This window comes from Macrobrachium nipponense, chromosome 6 (assembly GCF_015104395.2).
Source record: "Macrobrachium nipponense isolate FS-2020 chromosome 6, ASM1510439v2, whole genome shotgun sequence".
NCBI lineage: Eukaryota > Metazoa > Arthropoda > Malacostraca > Decapoda > Palaemonidae > Macrobrachium > Macrobrachium nipponense.
In genome coordinates, this window is record NC_061108.1 from 35,771,620 (window position 1) to 35,784,119 (window position 12,500).

The following is a 12,500-nucleotide window of genomic DNA, read 5'->3' on the forward strand; positions in this document are numbered from 1 at the left end:
TGTAAGGAAATGGGAAAATTTTAGTAAATCTTGTTAGATAAATGATGTGAATTTTGCAACAATTTTAATGAAGGCTTAAAGAAACAAAACTGGAAGTCTAAATCTTGATATCCAAAATTTGTATCATTTGTAACTCATGCAATCAGACCGAAGTAAACTAACTGCATCAGTGTTTGAGAATTAGAACGTTGTCGTTACCGCAGATCTTAAGTATTACTCGACAACCCTTTGATATCAGCTCTAATCATTTTTCACTACTCATCTGATCGCTCCCAGTGAATTTCTCAGAAATTCCTCCCTTTCTAACCAATGAAACTTTTATAAGTCAAATCTCCACAGAAATTCAGTTTAACTTAAAGCAGCGGCATGTCTGCCCAGGGAAAGTATGAAAATGTGAAAAACTAAAATTAACGTCCTTTATAATAAAACACCAAAATACTATTTTGTAATACTGCTTTCTCTTACTCGGGGAGTAAACCTACAAACTACCTTGTTATTGTTGTTGTTCTTGTTGGGGGCTAAGAAAGGTCTATGGAAGAGCATAAAAAGCACCGACAAAGGTGTTTCGAGTTGAATTAAAGACACAGGAATTTCAGAATAGGATATTTATGATTTATTTATGAGAATGAAATGTAATAAAAATAAATAATGTGCTTATTGAGCAGTACAGAAAAATTATTTCTAATAAAAAATATAGTGTAGTATTTATTTTACTTTTCGTTGGTGACCGTAGATTTTAGCACGTTTTAATCTACGTTAAAAGTTAAGAATATAATGTTTACTACTTATGTGTAAGGGGAAAATCTTGCGCGCGTCCCGAGTAAGCTGGAGGTCGAATCACACCTTGTTCAGGTTCAGTTTCTTTTCTCTGAATATCAGATGCTTCCAGCAGGGAAGTAAATACTGTCTGCTAAGTGAACAAGCAGTTACCTTGTCTAATTTCAGCTTTATAGGGATTGTAAAAACATTGTATGGAAGTAGTTCCCAGGTTTATTCCATTATACCTTGATCATCGCCTTTCTTTCATCGTTCTGTCGAATCAACTATGGATACCTATTTTCTATTCGCAGTTTCATATAAACCGATTATTTCATAAACTGTCTTGTGCTTTTTCAAAGCGGATCGCAGGTGTTCATTCTAATAAATCTCGCAAATCTAAGGAGATGTCGAGGTATTTGTGCTGCTCTCAAAACAAAGAAATAGAATATTCCCTGTGCAAAACTCTCCTCTGTTGAAGGTAAAAGGAATTTTCTTTTAACTTAAAGAGAATCAGAAGTAGATGTAGTGAGGTTTATCACTGACTGATCGAAGGAAAGTATCTGCATTGTCACTGTCTTTTTATTTTCTCATTTTCTTCCAGAATGAACAGTTCAAGGTCTCTCAGATATCTGAAATAGTTTCATTTATAATTGGGTTCCTTTTTTATGTTCATTCACAATGGGAGTTGCATTGAGCATCATTACTGATCACGTGGCAGCCTTTTTTATACCTAAGACAAACCTTAGACAAAGTTTATTTAATCTAGCAAGGCTTTTAGCCAAAATTTCTTTTTAAAGCCCATTCAAGCCAGCCATTTCGAAAGCACACGCATATAAACATCAGATATAAACATCAGATGCAAGGCGCACATTAGACACCGAACTCTCCCATGACGCCTCGAGTAAATGTCATGACAGGATTCTGCACGAGTCCTGAATTCCTACGATTTTCCCCGTGGCAGGAATAGGACTATAATATTCAGGCCAAAGGCCAAGAAATGGGACATAGGAGGTCATTCAGCGCTGAAAGGAAAACCGAGAATAAAGAGGGATTGAAAGGTGTAACAGGAGGAAAACCTCGCAGTTGCATTATGAAAAAAAACTGTTAGGAGAGGGTGGAAAGTAAGATGGAAGAAAGAGAATATGAATGGAGGTACAGTAAAAAGAATGACATGGGTTGCAGCTAGGGGCCGAAGGGACACTGCAAAGAACCCGAGGTAATTTTTGCAGTGTGTGTCGTGAGGTGCAATGATGGCACTATCCCTCGACGGGGTTTTCCTAGTGATGCTCCCGAGACGAGAATTGGTCAATGAACACAGAAGGGAAATTCAACCTGGAGTTGTTTTCTGACGTTATTTGGGCGGACTTTCATTCCGAAACGAGCGAAAGCTGCTGCCGCCTGCCTGACTTTCATCTCTTCATGCCACTTTCACAACTTGTCATCCACATTTTCACTAGACGCAGTGCTACTGGAGTGGCCATTTTAATTGCGTTGTTGACCATAAGGTGGTTCATACTAGATAGATAAAGAGAGACAAAAAAGAGAGCGCGCCAAATTGATACCTAGAGCACGTTGCTTTCCATTGGCAGAAATGGACGCAAGCAAATCCAGTGAATCACACGAAAAAAAAAAATAAATCGAAAGGATGAAGTAAAAAATGACAATGGAAGGAGAGGGGTAGGGGTGGGTTGGGGACTGAGGTCTGGTTAGTGTTTGATAAGAATAGAATAGCATACTCAATTGAGACCGAAGGCCAAGTGTTGGGACCTGTGAGGTCATTCAACGCTGAAAAAGAAATTGACAGTGAAAAGGTTTGAAAGGTGTAACAGGAGGAGAACCTTTGAGTGGAACTGAAACAATTGTGGAATGTAAGATGGAAGAAAGGGAATACCAACGGAGGTACAGTGATAGGCAGGAAAAGGGTTGCACCTAGGGGTCGATGGGACGCTCCAAAGAACATTAAGTGATGCCCACAGTGAACCACGTGAGGTGCATTGACGGCACTACCCTCATGGGAGGAGGGGTTTCGTAAGAGGATGAACGTTGAGATGAAAATAAAAAGCTTACTCATAAATATATCAATCAAGTTCTAAGGCCTCCATATTTCACAAGACATTTTCAAAGTTGGATGGTGTTGAAAGTTTACATGGGGAAAATAAATAAAAGGTATCTTAATTGAGAGAGAGAGAGAGAGAGAGAGAGAGAGAGAGAGAGAGAGAGAGAGAGAGAGAGAGAGAGAAATATTTACCATTGTATGATAAATAGATACAAACTAGACACACTTGACTGTCAGCTGGGGAGACAGTGGTTTCCGAAATATAGATCCTTAAAATCTATCCTTTGGATGTTCTTACTGGTTAACTCGATTAGTTATGTATACATATATGAATATACATACAGTACATGTATATATACATACACATAAAATGCATACACAAATATTTTTAAAAATAATGAATACATATACAAATATATAAATAGTATACATTATGTATGCGTGCTTATATAAGTATGTATGTCTTGTAGATACATCATACATACTACTCTACATACATTATATATATATATATATATATATATTATATATATATATATATATATATACAAATTGTATATCGATACCCTTCCTCGTATTTCATCCCCTTTCAGTCTTTAATTCCTGTAAGTATTTATACACTCCAACAAATGCATTTTGGACAGAGCAATCGCTTTTATCCCACTAAATATCAATTTCTACTCGATTGCAACTGGTATCTGGGTATTCTGCATAAGGACACATACGTTTTGGGGGGAACCAAATCGTCCAGAGGGGCTGAATTCTCGTTGCTGATATACAGGCTAGAAAACGAGAAATATCGAAGCGCAAATTGTGTTGTAAAACAAGTGAATTTAATCGTTTCAAGACTGGTGAAATGAAATTTACAGATAAACAATGAATTACAGATGATGCCAATAGATCAAACTATGAATTTATTTTCAGTAACATGATGTCCAGAGATCCTTAAAATTACAGAACTTCCTGGCGCTGATCACCGAGAGAATTACACCGATTAAAGATAAATTTATTTTATAATATCACGAGCTAAAGGCAGAGAATAGTCAGAGAGTTTGGAACCTTTAGCACTGATAACTCTTTTTAATATCGTTGTATAGTAAAATGTCTGCTAAATTTCCAAATAAATTCATTTTCAAAATAAACAGAAACGCATAACAAACTACTTTCTGCCCAGAAAACATAAAATGCACACATCGAGATGACAGATCTACTCGAAAGTATAAGAAAAAATTTGGTCGCAATTTTAACAGTGATGTCTTGAAAAGCTGACTTACCAGACTTCCGATAATCTGGAAATTTCAAGGACCTTCCTTCGCCAGTTTAGCAGCAATCCGAGGTAGTGGGCGGTATTAAGTATCCTGGAAAAAGGCACAGAGTAAAAGTTAGGTTAATCCAGTAAAAGTGGAATATTTTGAGAAAGAAAGGCGTAAACTACATATGTATATACAATAAATATGTGTAATATATATATATATATATATATATATATATATATATATATATATATATATTATCATGTATTAACGTAATTGGCATTGCCTTTGCTTTATTTTTATCTCAGCCTTGTTACTGCTTTTTGTTATATTTTGTTGTATATAAAATTAGCGTAAGGAAATTAGTTTTTAAGGTTTTAGTTTTAAGCTTTACTTTGGTCTCGGCTGAGCGTCAAGCGAACTGCTTGTTAAACCTCCTCCCCGCTTGTTAAATGTTTTGTGAGCATCTTATTAATGCTAGTTTTTTTTTTTTTTTTTTTTTTTTTATCTTTTGAGTGGTTGGTGAAAAGGACACCAGTGAGGATATTGGAGGGGCGCGACTTTTTCCCGACAACAGTTCGGGCTCGCTATTCTCCCCGCATGGTTGTGCAGCTGGCATATTTTTCTTAATCGCCCTTCGAAGGATTTGTCGTCGTCAGTATTGAAGGCGCAGGGGCATATCTGCCATCTGTGGTGACTTTCCCCCTTACTGTGTGTACTGTCCTGCGGGCTCTGATATCGACGCTGGATCCCGACAGAGTGGACGTGGGAGGGACATCACTGTGTTTGCCTACGACGTCCTTCTGAGCTGCAGCGGTGGGGGCATTGAGGCCCGTGTAAGGTGGCAAGTAGGGCGGTTGCTACCAGGTAGGGAATTTTCCCTTGTGTTTTTGGTCGGGAGCACGACAGACTCCTTCCCCATGGTATTGGTGACCTGTGTAGCTGCACGCCCTTCAGATAGCTGAGTATTGGCCTGGTACGTGGCATTGTCCCAGAGAGTGTAAGAGATCACGGCTCCCCTTTATTTCGGCCTACAGCAAGGCAACTGTTTATCCTGAATCATTTGGGAATCATTCATCCCTTATTCAGTGTGAGAAGCTCTTTGCGTACATTTTTATATTTATATATATATATGCCAGTGTATATCTTGTCACGAGTGATGCAGTAATTTTCATTATTTCTTGTGTATTATCTATTAAGATGTTTGATACTTTTTATATTTTTTAGTTATAATGTAGGTAGGAGAATTAAGTTGTTTTCCCCAACCTGTTGGTCTCTTACTTCTTTCCTCTCTGCTTAGTGATAGGTATTGGTTTATATTTATGTTGGTGTTGGGCCCATTTTACTAATTTATTTAGTTTATCTCTCAATATTTTCTGTCTAGGGTTTAGTATTAGTGATTAGGAACTCCTACGGGAGTAGTAAGGACTAAGTTGTGTCCGGTATAGTCACAAGGCTGACTTTATTATTCTTTTGCTTTGATTGTTAATAAATATTATTGAGTTTTCCTGTGTGTTTTTGTCTCCGCTGACTGAATTTATCTGGATACTTGGTAAGATCACTGTCCTCTCTATTCTTGTGCAAAAGAACTTGCACCCCGGCCCAACAAGGGTCATAACATATTTGGCGACCGTGACAGGATAGAGAGCCCGGGGTATCCGGTATTTTGGTCAGTGGAGCGGCACTCAAGTGGACGCTTCAGTATTTGTTACTGTTTTGACAGTGCCTTCCCCCCTGAATTATTTGTGTTAAAATGGAAGAGTTTATTTTTGACCCAGCTGAGTTTTTGGGGTCGGCTGATTGCCTTAAGCACTTACCAGTGTTAAACAAAAAACATTTAATTGAATGTGCTAAGTGGTTGGGTGTTCCGCTGAAGTCAGTGGACACTAAGAAGGAAATATTGGTGGTGGTTAGGGATAAGGTCAACCAGGACTTGGCAGAGGCTGAGCATTTAGTTAGTGATAGGGAGAGTGATATGGATAGTATTGGTGAAGGTAGTATAAATGATTTGGAAGAGGATAGTGTGAGTGTGAGAGCTGGCCTAACCCTGTTCGAGGATCCCCCTCGTACAGGTACCATTTATAAGGGTCCTGCAAACTTACTTAATATGTCAAATAATCCTTTCTTGCCCCCCCCCCCCTAATTCTGTGCCAGTTGAACCCCTGGCCCCTGTTAATGCTTTGGGTGACTCCAAGGAGGAGGTGGAATACAAATTAATTTGCAAAAGAATTGAGTTAAGGAAGATTGAATTTGAGGAGAACGAGCGGGCAAGGCGACACGAGTTGGAGATGGCTAACCTTAATTTGCAGATGGCAAGGTTACAGGGGACCAATATGGGCAGTTCCCCTAAAGTCAATTTTCAGGATAGGTTCAATCTAGGTGCGGCACTTAAATTAGTGCCTGTATTTGACGAACAAAATGTTCCTGAGTTCTTCAAGGCATTTGAGCGTGTAGCCACCCGATTGTCCTGGCCCACAGAGATGTGGACGGTTCTAATCCAATGTAGGTTAGTGGGCAAGGCAATTCGGGTATACAATGCCTTGGAGGAGGGAGTAGCCCGGGACTACCAAAAAGTGAAAAGCTTGATTTTGAAAGCATATGACCTGGTCCCTGAGGCCTACCGCCTCAGATTTCGGAACTATATGAAACACCCTGCACAGTCCTTCGTAGAATTTGCACGTGTCAAGGAGGAACAGTTCGAAGACTGGCTGAAAAGTCGTCAGGTAGTGACTTTCGCTGCGTTACGCGAACTGATGCTCCTTGAGGAGTTTAAGAAGGCCTGCAGCAGGGAGTTAAGGGTCCACCTTGAGGAGGTAAAGGCCATGAAAGTGAGTAGTGCCGCTCAATTAGCAGATGAGTTTGTGTTGACTCACCGTTCAGGTAGTGGTAGTTTTAATTATAAGGTCTTGAATAACCCCTCATCTCGCTCCCATAGTGGTGGTAGGAGAGTTGAACCCCCCAACCCCCCTTGTTGACTCCCAATATCTCTAAGAATATTAATGTTAATAATTCCTTTTCAGGTGGTAGGGATATGGGTAGAGTCCAAGGAGGTCCTCCTCCCCCTAGGAGTTTTTTGTTAATAGAGACTTCCCAAATGGGGGAAATAACAGGATCAATAATAATGGAAACAGAGGATCAGGCCGTAGAGGAACATGTTTCTGGTGTAATAAGCCAGGGCATTTCCAAAGCCAGTGTAATGCTCGTAGGCGGTACTAGAGGCGTAATAATCAAAGTCCTGTAGCATTAGTTAATGATAGGTCAAATGTTAGAAGTAGTAGTTCTGTAGACAGATCTGTAGTAGATAGTGGTAGTTTAGGAAATAGTAGTAAGTCTGATGCTCCTAATCCTAACAATTGTGAACTTAAAGTTATGACAAATATGTATGGCCTGGAAAAAATTGATTTTTGACTCTTGTGTTGTCCAGGTGAAGTTTTTTTAGGGACACCGGTTCTGCCCGGTCATTGGTCATGAAGAGGGTACTGAACAGTTCTGAGAAATATACTGGAAATTTGTATTATTGGGAGGTTTCCCGGACTCGATTGTGTCGGCTCCTTTGGTTAATGTCCGTATGTCTTTTCCAGGGTATGATCGCATCACTGAGTTGGCTGTGGTGGATAGTCTACTATCCCGGGTATTGATGGTATCCTGGGAAATGATATGCTGGATAGTGAAGGACGGGAGATTTTGTTTTCCCTTTATTATCTGTAAATGCTAGTCCCGTGGCTGTAATTACTCGGAGTCTGCAGCAAAAGCTGTTAGTTTACTTGATGTGGATAAGATGATGACTTAATGATAAGTAGTTAAGAGTTAGATGTAGTAAGGCCCGTCAGTAGAGAGTAGTGGTAATGATACTGTAGTTAATGATATGAAACTTGATGAACAGAGCTGCTTTATTAAACTTGCTCAAAAGATGTTTTTGGTTTTGACTTGGGCGATGTTGAGGATCTGACTAAACCTAGGTTTGGGAGTTGTTGAAGGGGCTTATTGTATAGGTTTAGTCGTCCCGCATCTGATAATTTGAATAAAACTGGTAGAGTGGAACAGATGTGGTACCTTCTCAATTCAGAAATTCTATTTTGGAATTTGCTCATACCAATTTTTTTTCAGGTCATTTGGGTGTGTTAAAAACTTTCCACAGCTTGGCTAGGTATTTTTGGTGGCCCGGAATTAAATTGAGTGTGAAGCAGTTTATCAGAGAATATGAAACTTGTCAGGTTATGGGTAAACCTAATCAGGGGATCCCTAAAGCCCTGTTGCATCCCATACCTGCCATAGGTGAACCATTTTCGAGTTAGTAATTGATATTGTAGGTCCCTTACCTAAAGACTAAAACAGGTTTCGTATATTATTAACTATCATGGATAGAGCCTCTCGTTTTCCTGAAGCTATAACTATGATGGCGTATTACTTCCAAAGTTGTTTTTTGAAAAACTTATTGATTTCTTTTCCAGGTATGGTCTCCCTCGTGTAATTCAGACCGACTGCAGGACGAATTTCAACGAGTAATAGGGTTATTTAGGGGTGGGTAAAGTGTTGCTGAACAACTGGCCATTCAGCACATTACCAGCGTACCTTATCACCCAGAGAGTCAAGGTGTGGTGGAAAGATTCCACCAAACCCTCAAGTCTGTCCTGAAGAAACATTGTTATGATAATGGTAGTGATGGGACAAAGCCTCCCTTTTGCCCTCTTTGCTATCAGGAGCCACCCTAACTCTTCTACTGGAGTAGCTCCTTTTGAGTTGGTATTTGGGCACAAGGTTCGTGGTCCATTGGAAATTGTTTTTGAAATGCTCGAATAGAACCGGAAGGGTGAAATAAAAGTTGGAAGGTTTGTGGAAGACTTGAAGGGTAAAATGATTAGTGCTTGGAAATTTGCCAGGGAAAATTTGGAACGATCACAGTCGGTAATGAAAGGTAATTTTGACAAAAAGGTAAAGGTACGTTCATTTGAACCTGGGGAGCTATGCTGGTGTTGAGTATGGACCAGATAGTTTTCTTGAACCAAGATATAAGGGCCCTTGGAAGGTTCTGAGGAAACTGTCAGAGTTTAACTATGAAATTGAGGCCCCCGGTTCCAGCCGTAAGTGTAGAATGTTTCACATTAACAGGCTGAAACCTTATCATGGTAAGCAAGGTGACCCATTAGCGATCGTGTATGAGCCTGTGTCTGTGGTAGTGGATGTGCCTCCAGAGGACTCTGATGAGTTAGGGTGTCAGGTTCCTTCAGATGCATTGGGTGAAAATATGCAAAATTTGGAGATGTTGAAAAGTAGGTTAGATCATTTAGATGTTGACAAACGGAAGGATGTGCTTTAACTTAACTTTATTCCTTTTCCAGATCTTTTTTCAGGATGCCCCAGGTAGAACAAATATTTTAAATCATGACGTTGATGTAGGTGGTGCTTCCCCTGTGAAGCAAAGTCCTTACCGGCTGAACCCAGTAAAATTGGATTTGGTCAGTAAGGAGATAGAGTACATGTTGAAGCAAGACCTATTCAACCATCTGTGAGTCCCTGGAGTTCTCCTATTGTATTAGTAAAAAAAGCAGACGGTAAGTTCCGCATGTGCGTGGACTACCGCAAAGTGAGCAAAAATACTAAAAATGATTCGTTTCCACTCCCTCGTATTGATGATTGTTTGGATCGGATTGGTTCTGCCAAATTTATTACTAAGCTGGATCTTTTGAAAGGTTATTGGCAGGTTCCATTATCCGATCGAGCTCGTGAGATATCGGCATTTGTCACTCCATTTGGCCTATATGAGTGTAAGGTTATGCCATTTGGAATGAAAAATGCAGCTTGTACTTTTCAGAGGCTCATGAATAGGGTAATTTGTGGTTTGGAAGGAACGGAAATTTATATCGATGATGTTGGGTAGTATATAGTAATGACTGGAATACCCACATGTTAAGGTTACATAAGGTTTTTGAAGCCCTTAGGTCTGCTGGTTTGGTGATTAATTTAGATAAGTGTGAATTTGGTAAGGCTAAGGTTTGTTATTTGGGTCACGAGATTGGTTTGGGTCAGGTAGCTCCGAAACAAGCTAACCTCGAGGCTATTATTAATTTGAAAAGGCCAAGTAATGTTAGAGAGGTAAGAAGAGTGCTGGGCATGACGGGTTATTATCGCCGTTTCGTGCGTAATTACTCAGATCTTGCTCAGCCTCTTACTACTTTATTAGAAAAAGGAAAAAGGTTCTTGTGGTCTGATCTGTGTGAAGAATCTTTTAATAAACTTAAATCTGTACTAATTACTAACCCTATTTTGACTTCCCCAGATTTTCAGAAACCTTTTATTATCGCGGTAGATGCCAGTGATGTCGGGATTGGAGGGGTCCTTTTCCAACAGAAGGAGGATGGTGTTCATCCTGTATCTTACTATAGTAAGAAGCTTCTGGTGGCGGAAAGGCGTTACTCCACCATTGAAAAGGAAGCTCTTTCTTTGGTCCGCGCTCTTAACCATTTCAAACCTTATGGTGACCAATTTTCTTTTCCGGTTGAGATTTGGACGGACCACAATCCTCTGGTTTTCATCGAGCGGATGAAGGGAGCCAACCAGAGGATTTTTGCGTTGGGCCCTATTTCTGCAGGAATTGCACCTTATTATTAAACACGTAAAAGGGACAGACAATAAAATTCCTGGCGCCCTTTCTAGGACTTAGTGTGCTTGCCTGATCCTTCTCGTACGCTGCCCTGCTCGTTTCTCCAATTAGGTTGTATGAACAAAATTACTTTTGAATGTAGTATAGTTTAAGTAATATTTCAAGAGTTGTTTTGTAGATTTAGTAAGTTTCTGTAAGGTTTCTATGAGTGGTATACACTCTTATATGTTATAATGGTTCATGATTCCTAACGAATGATTGATTTGTCCCGGTATACTAAGAATTTTGATTTGATTTATTTATATGACTTTTTGAACTATATTGTTGGTGTATTGTAGGTTAAGGTGTATGCCTGTGTGTGTCTAAGTTTATTTAGGTTAAGCTAGGTAAGATGGTTTCCTTAGATTTGAGGATTTGTGACTGTTATGATCCTGTTTAAATTATTGGTATTGTTATGTTATGTCTGTCTTTTGCCATGCTTTGACTTTGGGTTCAGAGTATGGTATTATCATTGAGCTTTAAAATAATGGTAAGCTATAAAAAGCGTTTGGTTTGTATTCTCTCGTGGTATTTTCTATTGTTGATATTTTAACACAATTTGGTTTCAGGTTTATTGTTCTATTATTGTATGTTTACCTGTTATTGGTTGTCTTTATTGTTCTTTCCTTACAGGTTTGTTTATACCACAGTAGTAAAAAAAAAAAATATTTTTGCTGAAAAATTCTTTTTTTTTTCTTCGAGGAGGAAGGTATCATGTATTAACGTAATTGGCATTGCCTATGCTTTATTTTTATCTCAGCCTTGTTACTGCTTTTTGTTATATTTTGTTGTATATAAAATTAGCGTAAGGAAATTAGTTTTTAAGGTTTTAGTTTTAAGCTTTACTTTGGTCTCGGCTGAGCGTCAAGCGAACTGCTTGTTAAACCTCCTCCCCGCTTGTTAAATGTTTGTGAGCATCTTATTAATGCTAGTTTTTTTTTTTTTTTTTTTTTTTTTTTTTTTTTTTTTTTTTTTTTTTTTTTTTTTTTTTTATCTTTTGAGTGGTTGGTGAAAAGGACACCAGTGAGGATATTGGCAGGGGCGCAACTTTTTTCCCGACACAGTTCGGGCTCGCTATTCTCCCCGCATGGTTGTGCAGCTGGCATATTTTTCTTAATCGCCCTTCGAAGGATTTGTCGTCGTCAGTATTGAAGGCGCAGGGGCATATCTGCCATCTGTGGTGACTTTCCCCCTTACTGTGTGTACTGTCCTGCGGGCTCTGATATCGACGCTGGATCCCGACAGAGTGGACGTGGGAGGGACATCACTGTGTTTGCCTACGACGTCCTTCTGAGCTGCAGCGGTGGGGGCATTGAGGCCCGTGAAGGTGCAAGTAGGGCGGTTGCTACCAGGTAGGGAATTTCCCTTGTGTTTTTGGTCGGGAGCACGACAGACTCCCTTCCCCATGGTATTGGGTGACCTGTGTAGCTGCACGCCCTTCAGCAATAGCTGATTTGTATTGGCCTGGTACGTGGCATTGTCCCAGAGAGTGTAAGAGATCACGGCTCCCCTTTATTTCGGCCTACAGCAAGGCAACTGTTTATCCTGAATCATTTGGGAATCATTCATCCCTTATTCAGTGTGAGAAGCTCTTTGCGTACATTTTTATATTTATATTTATATATATATATATGCCAATCAGTGTACATCTTGCCACGAGTGATGCAGTAATTTTTCATTATTTCTTGTGTATTATCTATTAAGATGTTTTGATACTTTTTATATTTAAGATTTAGTTTTATAATTGTAGGTAGGAGAATTAAGTTTTTCACCCCTGTTGGTCTCTTACTTC

At 39.4% G+C, this 12,500-nt stretch overlaps 1 long non-coding RNA gene across 1 annotated transcript in view; it reads right to left on the reverse strand.

Moving 5' to 3' along the window:
- Positions 1 to 12,500, reverse strand: part of LOC135216721 (uncharacterized) — a 155,244-nt gene that overhangs the window by 138,793 nt on the left and 3,951 nt on the right. Inside the window, exon 2 of the long non-coding RNA XR_010314898.1 lies at positions 4,090 to 4,173. This is a non-coding gene — a long non-coding RNA (uncharacterized LOC135216721). The remainder of the gene's footprint in view (positions 1 to 4,089; positions 4,174 to 12,500) is intronic.